The 17,922-nt window shown below is 39.9% G+C and overlaps 1 protein-coding gene and 1 non-coding gene across 4 annotated transcripts in view; one reads left to right on the top strand and one right to left on the bottom strand.

The window, feature by feature from the left end:
- SPTBN1 (spectrin beta, non-erythrocytic 1) overlaps positions 1 to 17,922 on the top strand; it is a 200,540-nt gene that overhangs the window by 23,952 nt on the left and 158,666 nt on the right. The gene's annotated exons all lie outside the window — the stretch shown is intronic.
- Positions 7,498 to 7,604, bottom strand: LOC112869779 (U6 spliceosomal RNA). Its single transcript, XR_003224425.1, has one exon. It is a non-coding gene; the product is annotated as a U6 spliceosomal RNA (small nuclear RNA).

Raw genomic sequence — 17,922 nt, 5'->3', positions numbered from 1 at the left:
CTTCTTGTCAGCACATTGACATCACCTGAGGAGCCTTTAAAAATGCAGATGTCTGGGTCCCACCCCAACAAAATTTGCTTTAATCATCTGGTGGTAAAATGAGCACTGGGACTTTTAAGAGCTCTCCAGGTGATTGAAACATACAGCCCAGTTTGCATATTACTCTTTGCTCTCAGAATTATGACTCTAGTGTATGCTGTCCAGCAGGGTAGCCATGAGCCTTATGCGGCAACTTACATTTACATTAATTAAAGGTAACTAAAACTAAAAATTCAGTTCCTCAGTCACACTGGCCACATTTCAAGTGCTCAATAGCCACATAAGTCTCATGGCTACTGTTTTGGACAGTGAAGATATAGAATGTTTCCAACATGGCAGAAAGTTTAGATTCAGGCTCTCTCTGTAGGATGTCAGCAAAACAGGGAGAAGCCATGAACATTGGAGAGTTCTGACACAGGAAAGACAGACTTGGAATAGAGCTAATCCAGCAGGACCTGCCAGTACCGAATTACCACATACGTTTTTAGCAGCCTTTTTCTCAATGGCCTTTTGGCACCAGAAGTCTTGCAGCAGTTGGTGAGATGGATTATGTGTCGCATCTTGCTGAAAGGCCCTGTTTAAAGCAGGCTGGCCCGCCGGGGTGTGGTAAGGGTGAAGGGCAGGAAAATGTGAACTCTGAGGAGTCCAGGGCCAGGAAGGAGAGAATTAAGCTTTATTTTCTGCAGAGCTGAAGAATGCCCTTTAAGGGACTAAAGCCTGAGAATGTGGGGTAAAACTACGTGAGAGGCAAAAAATCCCTTCTGTTGAAGAAATACCTTCCCCAGTTGTTTGCCGTCTCAGCTGAACTCTCAGATGTGGGAGAGAAGGGTGGTGCTAGCTCATATTTCCAGTGAAATTTCCATTGTGGGTTCCCATGTTCTGGAGGGAGGGCAGATGGAGGTTAAGAGAATGGGATCAGACTAGATCATTTTTATTCAGACATGTCACATAAAATCCAAGTACGGTAGGGTTAAGGAAAAGAGAAAACGGTAGAGGCAAAATGTAGTATGCCGAAGGATGTAGATTTTCTAAATGATGCTTTCTTCAGGCAAACCCTCTTTCTAGAATCTGCCTTCTTTCCGAAATCTACTTCTTTTCATTTTATTGTTTATTTTTGGCAGTGCGTTGAATTCTGTTCCTCTTCTCATCTCAGAGTGCTGTTTCTTGCTTCATTATAAAAGGTGGCATGTCACATGTCCTGCATGGTTACACAAGCTGAGTGTGAGTGTGTGGATGATCTCTTGGGACCGTCTTCCTCAGATTTCAGTGTTGTGCATTATCTCATCCTAGTGGCTTCTTTGTGATTTATAGTTTCCTCCTTCCCCTCACCATTAAAAAAAAAGTCCTATCTCTTGTTATATTTTTGGCTACAGAATAACTCCAGATGGTACATTTTTGTATAGGGGGAAAATAACAGAATTTTTCACACTTTCTGTGAATTATTTTCCTACTTTCAATTTTAATGAAGTTATTAATCTTACAAAGGACTCATTTGTAAAGACACTAATCATGAACAAACACACTTGTGTACAGTATTTAATTCCACTGGCAAAAATTAAGAATATTATTACCCTTACGCCTTTGTATTATTTGTTACCGTCTTACATCTTTAGCATCAGATGCTAAGGTAATAATCCATTTTTCTAGAAATGGAATGAGTGCCAAAAGTGGGATCAAATAAAATGATGTAATCGAAAGTACTTGGAAAAATACATGGCAATATAGAGATGTAAGTTACTGATTTTTACAGTTATAATTCTGAGTTGAGAGCTGATATGTTTCAAATGATGAAGAGCTTTTGCAAAGAGCATGCATACAGAAATCCCTAAGTGGGCATGTTTTGCAAAATATTACTGAGTATGTGGATTATTTATAGAAAATGTTCTTTACTTTGAAATGATCTTTTCTCTGTGGTTTTGAATCAGTTGGATTTTTCTGGATCAAAGAGAGGACCTATGATCTATTCTTTGAGCCTGAAATAGTTTTAATCCTCACTGTGTTTCTATATGAATACAAGGAACGCTTTAGCATTCATCATCCATTCTGATCTCACAGAGCCATCCCAAGAATCTGTTTAACTTTTCTGGTTGATGATGCAGAGAACAGAAAACAACTTTCAGACATTTTCTAAACAGATCTTTTAATTCCCAAAATATTTAAAGGGTCTTCTCTGGTCGTGCTCTTAAGTCAGGTAGCGCCACGTAAAAGGGAAACTAGGTAGGACATCTGAACAATCTTGAAATTACTGAAGTGGTGGCAAGAAACTTCTTTCAAAAGTCAGTTTTCCAGAAATTTCTGATTGGGAATAAGCACTTTAAAATAACTGAATTCTCTCATTAATCTGTTACATCTTAGTTTTCCCTCAGTAGTGGATATGTTTATAAGGTTGCTTCCACAGCCTAGATGGGCGTGGAGCTTCAGTTGGAATGTTGAATACTTCCCATTGCTGGGCTCTGTGCTGGCACCAGTTCTGCCCTCATGGGACAAGTGTTCAGAGGAGGAAATAGGGAACCAGTGACGAGTCCTTGTCATTGGTATAACTGTGAAGATAGAATTGACATGTCTTATTTAGGTAGGTGACAGATATGAGGGGATAGGGACAGCTTTCTGAAGGATGATGACCTGAGATGACTCTGGAAGAATGAATGAATGGTGTTAGCTGGAAATATTAGGGGGTGGAGAAGTCCCACCCGAGGGAACAGCATGCACACAGCCATGGAGAAAGAAGATAGTGTGCGTTGGGGAAGTGTTCTGCTATGGCTGGCGTGGAGGGACTGTGTTGAATGTGGTTGAAGCAAGATGAAAGAGGTCTTACATACATTGAAATGAGGTTTTACCTCAAAGATGAAAGGGGAGGCTTTGAAAGATTTTAGGCAAGTCTGTGTATTTTTCAAAGCTCACTTGAATTCCAGGATGGAAGAGAATAAATTTTTATAGGGCACAATGGCAGAGTAGGCCATAATTCTATCAAGAAACACTGAGGGACTTTACCAAAGTCAGGGTGATAGCTCATAATATTTAGGGGGGGTCCAGAGAAACTGTTAATAATAAACCTGACTGACAGCAAAAACTGAATCCCCATGGCATCGTGTCTGTCACTGTGAGGTTTTACCTTCACGTAGTCATACATTATGAATAGTCTCCAAATCTATATTCAGTGGTTAAAGATTGTCCACATTATTAACAATTCTTTATAGTTTTCAAATATTTTCTGATTACAATTAGAAAATTGTAGATATTATGATTTGAACTATTGTGGTGGTCAACATTCTTTTTTTTTAATTGTTTTTTTTTAATGTTTATTTATTTTTGAGACAGAGAGAGACAGAGCATAGTGGGGGAGGAGCAGAGAGAGAGAGGGAGACACAGAATCCGAAGCAGGCTCCAGGCTCTGAGCTGTCAGCACAGAGCCCAACGCAGGGCTCAAACTCACAAACCGTGAGATCATGACCCGAGCCAAAGTCAGACGCTTATCCGACTGAGCCACCCAGGCGCTCCTGTGGTGGTTAACATTCTTGATGAAGAACTGATCGGAAATTGTTGATCATATTATGTAAGAATAATTTTTAACTTTTTATTTTTTTAAAATTTACTGAGAGAGTAAAAGAGCATGTTAGTGGGGGAGGAGCAAAAGGAGAGAATCTTAAGGAGGTTCCATGCTTAGTGCTGAGACCAACTCTGAGCTCAGTCTCAAAGTCGTGAGATCATGACCTGAACCAAAATCAGCACTTAACTGACCGAGTCACCCATGTGCCCCTGTGAGAATAGTCTTTTAGAGTAAATATGTACCTGAGGAATCTCATGGAAAGTAAAATTTTAAACATCATATTTTAAGTGTCTTATAGCCATGTACCATTTAAAGTAATTTTCTTGAAACTTCTCTGGTTTGAAGAATCATTTTTAAGTAGCTGACTTCTGATTTTTCTCTTTTCTAAATCCAAATTGTCTTATTAGAGTCTTTGCTTATAGACCCTTAAAGAAACAGGCATTCCATATTGCTGGTGACCATAGTTAACTTCTTAGATTCTGTTTCCAGAGAAATAATGTGGTACTTTAAGGGCTTAAAAAAAACCCAACAACCCTGTAAAATATTTGTTTTGAGAAATACATAATTAAAGAAAAAATTTATGATTAGGAAAGTAATACATTTAAGAATTTTCCTGTGATCCTGATGCTATTCTATCCCCTGTTAACATTTTGATAAATGTCCTTCTTCCTGGTCTTGTTTATTCATACTTGCTCACATACATACAACCACATAATTATACTTTTGTTTTTATATAATTATGTTCCCTTTGTTATGTCATGAGTTGTGTCCATTTAAAAAAATTTTTTTTGAACATTTTTTTTCATGGCTATGTAAAGTACCCATGGCTATGTAAAGTACTCTTATTACTGGGCATTTAGGTTGTCTTCACCTTTTTTGCTGCTATAAAAAGCCCTGTGATGAGCATTACTGAATTCAAACTTTTATCTGAATTCTCGTTTTTCTGAAGATTTCTAAGAGGGGAATGCCTAGATCTAAGGAGTTTTATTTAACACCTGTTCTAAGGTTATGTGTTCCCAGGACCTCCTTGCAGGTGTCTGTTTGACTTCTTCCTATGACAGATAGCTTCAAGCTTAAGCAAGCTTGATTTGGGTTTTGTTACTTGAACGGTTTGTTTCCCTAACATTAAAAAAAATGTTCATTTATTTATTTTGAGAGGGAGGGAGAGAGAGAGAGAGAAAGAGAAAATCCCAAGCAGTGCAGACCCTGACACAGAGCTTGAGAGAGAGACAGAAAGAGAGAGAGAGAGAGAAAATCCCAAGCAGCACAGAGCCTGACACAGGGCTTGATCTCACCAACCACAAGATCATGACCTGAGCGAAATCAAGAGTAGGATGCTTAACTGACTGAGCCACCCAGGCTCTCCCCTGCTTCTGTAACATCTATGTAAAATCATAGTGGTCTTTGTGCTGAGGAATCATGGGCATGCGTGTTAGGTCTCAAGCAAAGATACTCCCAGCCTGCAATAGAAATGTACTTGACTGCTGTGTAGAATTTCCTTTCTTTTCATCTGGAATGAGAATGAGATTTATTGGTTTGTATAAACTAGAGCAGAAGGGTTAATAGAAATAATAAAAGTTGTCAGACTGTTTAGCTCTATTATGCTTTTATACTTAGAGTCCTTTAAATCTAGGGGCGCCTGGGTGGCGCAGTCGGTTAAGCGTCCGACTTCAGCCAGGTCACGATCTCGCGGTCCGTGAGTTCGAGCCCCGCGTCAGGCTCTGGGCTGATGGCTCAGAGCCTGGAGCCTGTTTCTGATTCTGTGTCTCCCTCTCTCTCTGCCCCTCCCCCGTTCATGCTCTGTCTCTCTCTATCCCAAAAATAAATAAACGTTGAAAAAAAAAATTTTAAATCTGTTTAGAAAATTGTTGTGTAGTGTAAAGCATCCACAGAATATTGAATACAGTGTTTACCAGTGAAAACCCAATCTTTTGAAGTTTGGATAGAACCAAGGAGCAGTTTTCTTACAATTTCCTCTGTGTTCCAGATTACTCTTATTTTTGTATTCTACAAATGTATGCTTCTATCTGTTCTGAATTTAAATAGGTTTAAGTTGGGGGGAGGGTCCTAGACTAAGAATGTTTCCATGTAGAATTGCTTTTTCTATTTTTAGCTCAAGTTGTATTTACTGCAGAATAGTCGTTTAAACAAGAGGCCCTTAACTCTCACATCTAATTTTGAATGCCAGTAGAACAGGGTGAGTATCAAAGGCACAGAAAGTTAGCATAACTTCCCCAAAGTCACATGAGTGGGTTACTGTCTTTTCTCGGAACATATAAAAAGAAAGGGTCCTTCTTCAAGACTGATAGAATCACAGTGTCATGCTCTTTCTCGCAACACCACTGTAGAGAATTACAGAGAAAGAAGCAATTAAATGGTGCCATCCAAATCCTGAAAAGAATGAGGCTCAATGTAGGGGAATTGGGCAGTGGATAGAGTGCGAATTTTTGTATAACTGTAATTGATATAGGCATGACTCATTTGAAGTTAAAAAAAAATACTTCAAATGTGAAGACTGAATTTTAAAAGTTACAGAGAATGATTATTCACATTATAAAATGACTCATCCCTTATAAAAGGGATTTATTATCTTTCTTTTAAAAGGATATTCCCCTAGTGCATTTGGGTACTTGTCTGCTCACTGTCTTTTGTTTTGTTTTGTTTTTTTAATTAAATTAGAATACTCCAAGATTCAGTTTCTTAAAAAACTTACACTATGACCTATGATATGACCGAGGTGTTCCACTCCTAAGACATTTACCCAAGAGACATGAAAGCACGTATCGACACAAAAACTTGTATACAAATGTTCGTAGCAGCTTTATTTGTAGTAGCCCCAAACCAGAAACAGCTCAAATATCCATCACAGGTGAATGTGTAAATGAACTGTGTTGTATCTGTACAATGGAATACTACCCAGCTATAAAAAAAAAAAAAAAAAAAAAAGTATTGCTGTGTATAACAACAGGGCTGAATCTCAAAGTAATTATGAAGAAGACAGAAAAATTTCATACTGTGTGATCCCATTATTAGAGAATATGTAAACTAATCTATAGTGACAGAAAGCAGATGTGTGGTTGTCTGGGGGGTGGGGGGGTGTGAATACATGGAGGTGGGACAAGAGGATGGACTACAGCGGGGTATGAGGAAACTTTTTGGAGCGATGGATGTGCTCATTGATTGTGGTGATGGCTTCACAGGTGTATACATATGCCGAAACTTCTCAAACTGTGTAATTTATATATGTGCCGTTCATTGTATTTCTTTTTTTTTTCAGTATATGAAATTTATTGTCAAATTGGTTTCCATACAACACCCATTGCTCATCCCAAAAGGTGCCCTCCTCAATACCCATCACCCACCCTCCCCTCCCTCCCACCCCCCATCAACCCTCAGTTTGTTCTCAGTTTTTAAGAGTCTCTTATGCTTTGGCTCTCTCCCACTCTAACCTCTTTTTTTTTTTTCCTTCCCCTCCCCCATGGGTTTCTGTTAAGTTTCTCAGGATCCACATAAGAGTGAAACCATATGGTATCTGTCTTTCTCTGTATGGCTTATTTCACTTAGCATCACACTCTCCAGTTCCATCCACGTTGCTACAAAGGGCCATATTTCGTTCTTTCTCATTGCCCTGTAGTACTCCATTGTGTATATAAACCACAATTTCTTTATGCATTCATCAGTTGATGGACATTTAGGCTCTTTCCATAATTTGGCTATTGTTGAGAGTGCTGCTATGAACATTGGGGTACAAGTGCCCCTATGCATCAGTACTCCTGTGTCCCTTGGATAAATTCCTAGCAGTGCTATTGCTGGGTCATAGGGTAGGTCTATTTTTAATTTTCTGAGGAACCTCCACACTGTTTTCCAGAGTGGCTGCACCAATTTGCATTCCCACCAACAGTGTAAGAGGGAAAAATATGGAACGCTTCACGAATTTGCATGGCATCCTTGCACAGGGGCCATGCTAATCTTCTCTGTATCGTTCTAATTTTAGTATATGTGCTGCCAAAGCAAGCACTCATTGTATTTCTTACATGTCAACTATACCTCAGTAAGTCCCCTCTCCTCCTGCCTACTGGTTCTACCACTCTTTTGCATCCCTCCCAACCCACTCAAAGTCAAGAACGTGGGCAAGAATGGGCCAGCATTGTAGTCTGGGGTACAGAATGCTGTGCTAGATATGGGCATAGGGGTACAATGAAGACACCTGCAGGAGGTGATCTTGAGCTGATTAGGAGAGAGGGGTGTTACATCTGAATCTGGGAATGTCTGGAATGAAGGTATATGTGGTCATTCCAGGGGATGAGACTGGGGGAAAGCAGAGGCCTTGTGTGCTTATCGGAGAGTTTGACCAGTGTTGAAAGCCCTGGAGCATCACTGATAGCTGGTAAGTAGGGGGAAAGACAAAATCAGCTCAAAGCCCTTGCCCATATCTGGGAAAATGAGGCAATAATATCAGGTTCAGAGCTCAAGGAACCCATAGGAGATGCTACTCCCCAGTCCAAAAAATGTTCCTGCCAGAGAACCTTGTTATCCAAGAGGGGACTATCTTGCCAGACTCTGCTCTGTCCAAGAAACTGCATACCACATTGGAATCCCACCTGTACAAATACTTAAAATTTTTCAAAAATCAAAGTGTTCTTTGTAGGAACTAAGAAAAATAGGTTTTTTTTTTAAAGAAAAATGAGAAAAATTAAATTGCTTTTCATACCACCAGGCAGTGCTAACTTTTAACATTTTGGTGTATACTCTTCCAGCTAAAGGTATGTTTTCAAAAAAAAAAAAAAAAAGAATCATAACATACTCATTTTGTTACCTGCTATTTCATCTGGTAATTGTCCCATATTTTACATATATCTATAAAATATCATTGTTTTTATTTTAGGCTTGAAAGTCCACATATTTTTTATGTATGTGAGCGTGTGTGTATATATGTGTATGTGTGTGTCTGTGTATATATATGTGTGTGTGTGTGTTTGTGTGTGTGTGTATCATTATTTAACCAAGCTCTTTTTGGGAATTTTGTTGTTGTTGTTAAAACATTTTTTAAATTCTGAGAACATGAGGATTTTATTTAAAAAGGAAAATAAAGAATCCGTAATTTATTAAAATTTTATTCAAACATGTATTTTTTTTTTAACGTTACAGAAAAATAGCCTTGGTCTACTGGATGTTAAAACCAAATGAAGGGGAGGGAGGTCCATTTCTAGAATTACACATGGGTACATACAGTGGTTCTTTGTTATCCAGTGATAATTATTTCATCTGTGCTGTTCGCAAAAAGCAGCCACTGATGTGAATTCTGTTGTTTCAAAGGAAGATTTCTTCCTTATCAGAAATAAGTTAAAAAGTAATAAATACCAGAAATAAGTTAAAAAGTATAAATAACAGTAATAGTTAACTTTTTTTAATGTTCCATGTATTGTAAATATTTTATGTGCATTATTTCCTTTGATTCTCAAAACAGTTCTATGGAATATAGGTTCAATGATTATTTCTGTTTTACAGATAAATTAACTGAAGCACAGAGAGGCTAGTAGCTTACCCAAATAAGTGATTCATTTAGATTATGAAAACATACTCAGTGTCACGTCATTCGTGCACACAGACATGCAAATTAAAATAATACTGCAATACTAATTTATAGTATTATGGTTAAGATCACTTAACCATAACACTTGAGGAGGCTGATCAGGGGAGAGGGGAAACAGGCCCTCTTGTATAATAATCCTGGTGGGAAAGTGCCTTTCTGTAGGGCAATAGATTGCTCTTCTAGAAATTTATCCTAAGAAAATAATGGGCAAGGTTACAATGATATTACCACATTTATATAAAAAAAAAAAAAATACTGAGCATAGTTGTCCCCTAAGTTGTGTCTTATAGGGACTTGGTTAAATAGATTATAGCATATCCATACTGTAGAAAATTGCTCAGCTATTGGAGATGATGATTTGGGCATGTGTTTACAGAAATAGGTGCTGAGGAAATAGTAAATAGGGGTAAACATATAGTGTGGAACATGAGGATCCAACATCTGTGTCCACTTTGAGCTCTTGGTTGTGGGTATTTGGCTCTCCATGAGGAGCCAGCATACCTGGCTTCCTCTGTTTTCTGTAGTGCCGGAGAAACTAGTCCTCTTTTGACCCAGAGAATGCATGTCCTTTCAAGGAACCTCTGAAGTTTCTGTGGGGAACCCTCTAGGGTTTTCTGAAAATAAGTAGGAGAAGAAGGAAGAGGAATGATGAATATCTTTCATTTAACAGATGCAGAAGCAGAATTTTACAACTGGGAAGTCCAGCCATAGCAGAGCTATGAATTTGTTTGGTTTCTCCAGCCCGCGTGTAAGCCCACTTGAGTACCTTTCCTCTTCCCGTGAGACTCGCTCCACCCTATAAGTTTTCCTCTTTACCTCTTTATTGTTATGGCTGTTGGTGCTAGGACTTGACTTTTGTCCTACCGGAATTTACCTTTCCAGGGTTTCATCTTCCCTCAAGTCCTTGTGGATTCGGATCTTGTATTGAACAAGGATTCAGTGTGTTACTGTTCTTAGGGTGATTGAACTTTCACAACTGCCTTTTTCTTAAAAGTGTAACTATTTCGGGAATTGGCAGAAATCGTAACACCTCCCCACCCAACCCCCCCACCTTCATGGCAGCTCACCATGAATCCTTCTCCAAGACATAGAACTTAAAGGCTGCCTTGATATCAAGAACTTTCTTATGTTACAGAAAGAACCTTCTGTGGTTCATTTTGAAAAATATCTGTAAATATTTTGAGAACTGAATTTTGGGAATGGCTACCCTCTGGCTGAACTCTGCTTACAAAATCCATAAATACAGGGTTTCAGTCTTTCACAGCAGGACAGGTGCAAGTGTGTGCCAGTGAGTTTACAGCCAGAGACCATTCTGCAAACATCCTGCCAAGAGAAGAGTTGAGAATAACAAGGGAAAAAAAAAAGAGTTTCTGGTTGGCTTTCTTGTTGAAGACATTCGTCAAGAGTCATGCTGCTGTCAACTTGCTTTTATGTATTTTTGCTTAAAGAGAAGGTGTTAGAGTCCCTATTGGAAAAACCCTTTGTGTTGTTTTATTAGGTTAGGTTAGGCCTGGAGATGGGACCTTAGGTCTGGAGGTAAACCCAAATCAAGGAGGCAGCAATAGAATTTTGCCTAAGAGCATAGATTGGTGCCTCCATTGGGGCTTTCTGCAGTGATGAAAGTATTCTCTGTTTGTGCTGTTCAATACTGTAGCCATGATCCACATGTGCATATGGCTAGGACTGAGGAGTTGAATTTTAAATTTTATTTAATTTTATTTAAATTTAAATAGCCACATGTGGCTTGTTGCAACCATACTGGATGGCATAGGATAGTAGACTCACAATCTGGACTACTTGGGTTCAAATCCCAACTCCACTAGCTTTGACCTTTGACCTGTGCCATAATTTTCTCATCCATAAAATACAAAAGATAATAGTCCCTACCTCATAAAGGTTATTTGAGGCTTAGGCCGGCACACAGAGCTATGTATGTGTTAAATGATGCAAATATACATACCTCTATAAAGTTAAAAATTAAAGCCCGATCCACATTGTATTTTCTTTCAAGAAGCTCCCAAGCATCAATGATCAGTGCAATTTTCTTAAAACCCTTTAAATACTATGGAGATGAGTGCTTACTTTTTGCCAAGTGCTATGCTGGGTGCTGGAGATAAACATTGTGGGACAAAAGAGACCTTGTTTTTATTCCTCATCCTAATGAAATAGGTAACGTTCTAGCAGAGTATTCTCATCTGATGGATATGGAACTTTAGATTGGGATAGGACTATAGAAGTGTAGGGTGAGTAAATGTTTCGGTCTAGACTCAGAAACTTGCAGCGGCTGTGCCTGCTCCTGGCTGGCGAGTTGGGCTTTCAGCTCTCATCTTCTTACTGCTGACTCATGCTTCCCATTGCACTTGTGGGGCCAGGTGTGACTTGAGCCGCTCATTTCCTGCTTCATGAACCTGGATGTGAGGTTACTGTGTGTTCTCTTATGTAAAGGATTGATGTCTCAATTCTCAGATGATGATCCTTCTCCTATTTGGGATCTTATTTATAAGATAGTGGCAATATGATTTAGTAGTTTGGGGTTTGTTTTAATTTTTATCCTTAACGAAATAAAAGTCAAAACCCTTGTTGGTTGCTCCATTTTTTTTGGTTGGTTGTTTAACTTAACCGGTTCATGAGATTGAAAAGTCTCTGCTGGACCATGTCATTGTCACTACATTGGTTTGTATAAACTTAAAAAAATAATAATATAAAGTCCCAACATTTATAAACTACTAAAAGTGAGAGGCTTTTGAACCATAATTGATTTGACAACAAGTGGACATATGAAGGCAGGTTGACTGTTGGTTTGCCTCTCGATTCGTTTTCAGCACTTGCTAAAAAGTGGAGGGAGGGGAAGAGAATGGACCGGTTTGCTTTACATACGAAAAGTATTAAAATGTCAGCCACTGACAGAAGAAAAATTGTTTAAAGTTAAGTCTCTAAATGATGTCCTAAAAACACAACATTTGTAATTATCTAATTAAACTAATAAAGGCTACAGGTAATAGAAGTAATATGGGGCATTTTCTGGCAGATAAACCTTCGGAAACATTCACATCTGCACATGATTATGAAGCCCTGTTGTTCCTTCACCTTCTCTTTTCCTTAGCCCACATTTCTCACTATGAACTAATAGTACATAACAATAAAACCCTGGACAGCAGCCAACACAGAGTTTGGCTAACTTTGAGAGTGTTTGTGAAAGTTGAAAAAGCAATGCAGCTGTTACACTGGGTACTTTCCAATGGAGAATATGTTTTCCAGATGAAAGAGCAAATAGTAATTTAAATGTAATCAGTATTTTTGGCATCTTGGTATTATAATTCTTTTCACTTTTTGTTATGTTAATTGTTCATTTCTTAGAATTTGTTTTGTACTTTTCTGTGGTCTATAATAGACTAAAAATGAGGGAATGAACGAATGTTTTAGCCAGTTCTTTGTTTTAAAAGAAAACAAATGACAAGGAGTCTCATTTGTTAGTTAAAGACTTAAATAACCACAAAATTTTCATTAAAGATACTTTATTGTGAGACTCATGTTTCAGGCAGCAAGAGGGAAGAACATCTAAATCCCAAATACAGTGTCCAAATTTTAGAACTGACTGGAAACTTCCTAGAACATTCAAGCAGGCTGCAACATCAGTGTTTATCAGGTGTTCTCAGGATGGGGCTGGCTGGAGATGCCCCTTTCTCTGACAGACTTGCCTAACGCTGTGATGAGCTCACCTTTTTCCTCTCCATCCACTACCCTAAGTGGGGAGGAGTGCAGATGATTTCCCTTGCGTTCGAGGCTTAGGAAGGCTGTTGTTTCCTTTAGGCGGGAAGGGCCTCTATTTGATCAGTAAATCTCAGCCCTTAGTTTTAAAGGTCCCGATGCCCACCCACATCTGAGCCTACTTAAGTCACAGAATTACCGCGAGGGATTGTGATGTGTGGCTGGAAACTGCTGTTCCAGTCTGGACCTCTCTCTTTACAGATGGGGAAACTGAGGCCCTGAACCTTGAGGTGACTTGTCCTAAGGCCCCTTCTGGGACTGACATAAACATGGGATAATTGGCTTCCGGAAGGGATGTCACAGTCTCTGATTCTGGATCTCTGGTGATCTCCTGGGTGTCTGTCCCCTATGGAGAGCCCGGCCAAGCTGCTACAGAGGGTAGGACCCCATTAAGGAGGATGAAGCATTGATCAGCCTGTCCCTTTCATCCAAGTAGAAACTGCCCTCTATTTCCCCACTGGAGCTACCACATTCCTCAGTGAGAGGCATGATAAACTGCCTCAGGTTCTCTGTTTTGTTTTGTTCTGTTTTTTCCAGAAACAAATAGGTTTGCAATTAGCTAAAATGAGATGGCAGCTTCCAGACCAGTTGCTGTTTATCACGAAAGAGTCTTTGGTATAGCTGGTCACGTTTGCATATCTTAGAAGCCTCTTTCTCTATTACTATTCTCTAGGGAATAGTAGAGATTATTTAGGCAGTGTTCTGGATAACTGACAATTTCTAATGCTACCTGTATCCATTAAGGGTAGTTTAAAGCAATTAAGTGCTAACCTGACTGGACAGTAAGGTACAGGTCTGCAGCATCAAAGAGAGGGATTGGACCCCTGGACTCTGAATTGGTCCGTGACTTTTTGTGTTGGAGGCTTTGTCTAAAATGCTCTCTTTACCTGCCTACTTCTGCTAGCCACTTGGTCAGGTCTGTGCACAGTGGAGGGTGGTAACCTGGCTTGCCCCCTGGCCCAACACAGGGCACATGTGGCGCAGCCTACTTGGGAGATGAAGCTTCTGAGGAGAGGAGAGTACAACGGAGGGGCTGGGGAGTTGTGAGACAAGAGGAAGCTGAGATATGGAGTGACTTTTGTGCATAGAGACTTTTGAGAAAAATTTGATCACATTTTTGGTTAAGTGTTTACAGCTCCCTGAAAATTTGTGCTGCAGGTGATCATTAGCATATTTTGGAATGTTTGATTGAAAACCACTTGCATTTTAAAGCAAGACTGGATTAAAGGGCCTTGGTTCATTTCCAGACCTGCTGTTGATTCTTGTAACATGACAGCATCCATTTCCAAATGTAAAACTCGGAGAAATGAAGAAAATAAAAATGCATTTTTCTTTCAGGACATGAATCAGAAAATTCATTCATCTCTTATCTAAAAGACACTCACCGGCCTCTGAAATACCCCCCTCCTTTCCATGAGAGACAGTAGCTGTGATGGGGAAGCTGGTGGTTTTCTGCTTTTTAGCCCTGAAGGCCTCACCTCTGCTATCATCTGGAAGCTGATGGTGAAGGTTTGTTATTCTTGTCAGGAGCAGGTTCCAGAGACCTAAGGAATGTAGACAGTAATGGACAGCTGGCATCAATTTAGCGCTGTGGGATGGTCAGGCTGATAGAATGGTCTAGCTGTACCTGCCCGCCCCTCCTCCATGAGGAGTTGGTTTACATCAGAGAGGGCTGCTCCTGACATTGCTATTTCTGGCAACAGAGGCGTGGCAGAGATGCAAGATCCCTCCTGCTATTTAGAGGAAATGAAATAAATATTCACTTCAGAGAATACCTTTTGGGGCTGGGACGTGTATGCATGCAGGCTCCCAGCCTGCTTTTTCTGCAAAGTTCTGTACATAAAGATTAATGGACTTAGTCTGAAGTCAGACAGAGATGTGTTAATGAAAAATCTATCTCATTGCAAAACCAAAGGTAAACTCTGGCTTTGGGGTGTGTGTGTGTGTGTGTGTGTGTGTGTGTGTGTGTGTGTTTTCTTCTTGGAATGTACACTGAAAGCAAGGGGGAGGGTCTCCTCCTTCATTTGTAAAGCCTGTGGAGCTGGCTAGCAGGACCTTTCTGGAACTTCTTGAGGGAGGTTCCTAGAGTGTGTGGGAGTGGTGAGCAGTCTCATTGAAGAGGACCAATGCTGATTGGGTTTGTCCTCATTAGGAATGAAGAGAGACCTCTGCACAGACTCCTGAGTTAGTACATCAGCCAGCTCATCTCAAGGAGAATGCACTTGATGTCACTGCCGTGTTCCCTCTGTGGTCATGAGGCAAGAGGAACACTGATACTCCCTGGCTGTGTAGCTGGCATATTTCCTGGCACAGTAGTCACTCTAGATTTTACACGGAGAGGGGTTTTAACAGTGGGGTATGTTTTAGTCTTCTGGTCAGCGATTGCTAAGTTAAAAAAATCTTCTTGCCCTGTAGAGCGTACTTTACTGAGCTGATTAATTTAAAAAAAAAAAAAAAAAAAAAAAGGCATTTTTGGATCCTGGTCAACCATTCTCACCTGCCCCCAAGACTGGAGTCTCCATTCTGATGTCTTATACTCCATTTCTTTGCATGCTCCATTTGAAGATAGAAGGATCTCATGGGAACTTGGCTAGTTTTTAGTAGACTGTGTAAACCATTGGCTGCCTTCCATAATGTGAGGGGTCTCTGCCCACCTGCTTAGTGCCTTTGCAGTCAGAGCAAACTAAGCAGATCAATACCCTCCCTGTTGTCTTCCAGTGAGGCAAGTTGTGTTTTAAAGAAATCTCTGACACTGGCTGCCTACTCCTCCCCCCTGGAGGGTCTGAGGGATTTAGCAGAATTTAAAAGTATCCAAGGCTTGGGGGCGCCTGGGTGGTGCAGTCGGTTAAGCGTCCGACTTCAGCCAGGTCACGATCTCGCGGTCCGTGAGTTCGAGCCCCGCGTCGGGCTCTGGGCTGATGGCTCAGAGCCTGGAGCCTGTTTCTGATTCTGTGTCTCCCTCTCTCTCTGCCCCTCCCCCGTTCATGCTCTGTCTCTCTCTGTCCCAAAAAAATAAATAAACGTTAAAAAAAAAAAAAATTAAAAAAAAAAAGTATCCAAGGCTTACAGGCAAGAAATCTCCATAAGTATGGCAATGACCATTCTTGTAAATCACCATTTTGATCCTTGCTCTCACAAACAGGTGTCTCATTCCTAGTCTTTGAATATATCAACACTTTTTGAGCAAAATGGCAGTATCAAAAACACATGTACATCACCAGAAAGCAAAACCAGCTAACTTCTGGCAGAAAAACTGCTAAATGACTAATTCTTCATCATCCCATAGCTGAGTATGATTACAGTGAAGTTTTCCCACACTTTCTTAATGCTTCCAAATGTATTCACTTTTTTCAGAAATGTTATGGTGCAGTCGTGATCTGCCTCTAGAAAATGGGTGAGAAAAGGACACATCTAGGAACTGCATTTATTTTTCTATTTTTTTTTTTTTAATTTTTTTTTTCAACGTTTATTTATTTTTGGGACAGAGAGAGACAGAGCATGAACGGGGGAGGGGCAGAGAGAGAGGGAGGCACAGAATCGGAAACAGGCTCCAGGCTCTGAGCCATCAGCCCAGAGCCTGATGCGGGGCTCGAACTCACAGACCGCGAGATCGTGACCTGGCTGAAGTCGGACGCTTAACCGACTGCGCCACCCAGGCGCCCTAGGAACTGCATTTAAAACAGCCATAGCAAAACCAGTTCTCTAGCTGATTTGGTACCTTGGTTATTTGATCTGGTTTGTCACTCTCGTTATGTCAGGACTTAGCTGGAAAATGACCAATTCTGGATACTGGATATGTGTCCATTGACTTTTAAGTACAGTAGATGGGACTGATGAATTTAAAATCTGATCGGGGGATCACAGAGTAATTTTTTTAAGGAATCTATTTGAAATGCAGCACCGTTCTCCCAAAACTGAAGAAGTAAAGAGAGGTTTTCATTTAAGCCGTGTAAACAGAGGGTTTATGAAGCACAAGCTGTTTTATATTCTGACATTCTGACTTTATTAAATAAAAACTTTTATACATACATTTAGGTATCAGGAATGTCTCTACATTTTGCAAAGAACCGTCCCAGACTCAATAATATGCTTTGGGTCACAGAGATGTTATGCCAGCATAGGCAGTATTTTCTAATTAAATAAAGGTTTTTTTTAATGAACATAGGTTTTACTTGGTACATTATGGTATTAATAAAAGTATAAAGTTGCCTAATAAAATAATTGTTTTGATAAATATTTTTAGTGGTGCACTTTAATGTTTTCATCAAAATGACTAAACCTGGGTGGCTTAGTCAATTGAGCATCCAACTCTTGATTTCAGCCCAGGTCATGAACCCAGGGTCATGGGATCTAGCCGCTCATCAGGCTCTGCATTGACTATGGAGCCTGCTTGGTATTCTCTCTCTCTCTCTCTCTCTCTCTCTCTCTCTCTCTCTCTTCCCCACTGCCTCTCTTCCCTTCTCACACTCTCTCTTAAAAAAAAAAAAAGTAAAAACCAGTTTCAAAACTGTTTGCCAATTTTTTTTTCTACTGGGGTTGTGCAACTCAATGAAAATATTTATAAATGTTTGCAGAAGAATACTTTTGTTTTAAAGAGAATGCAAATACTTTCCTTATATGGAAACACAAAGAATGGCTATAATTAAGGTAACAGAGATCATGTTAAAAATAGGAATGGAAAAGTCATTCTCTTGAAATATCCTTTAAGCCCCATCCAAGAGAGAGTATCGTGCATACCTTGGGAACTAAGTTTTGAGTACTGTACTATTACTACAGTGTACTGGTTGTAAGAATGGTAAATACTTTGTGGTTAACCAAATCCTAGGGGCCTGCTGGTTGGAAGGGATCTTAGCATTCATGTAGCCCAGCTTCCCACACAGTACTGGTTTCCTCTGTAGCTTCCCTGTCATATGGTACTTCCCCCACCCTGTGTGAACTGCTGGTGATAAGGTGAGCTCCCTGCTCTCTGGCCAAC

The sequence above is a fragment of the Puma concolor genome, chromosome A3 (genome assembly GCF_028749965.1).
Source record: "Puma concolor isolate L17-30 chromosome A3, mPumCon1.1.hap2, whole genome shotgun sequence".
Lineage (NCBI taxonomy): Eukaryota > Metazoa > Chordata > Mammalia > Carnivora > Felidae > Puma > Puma concolor.
This window is presented reverse-complemented; position numbering and strand designations above follow the sequence as displayed.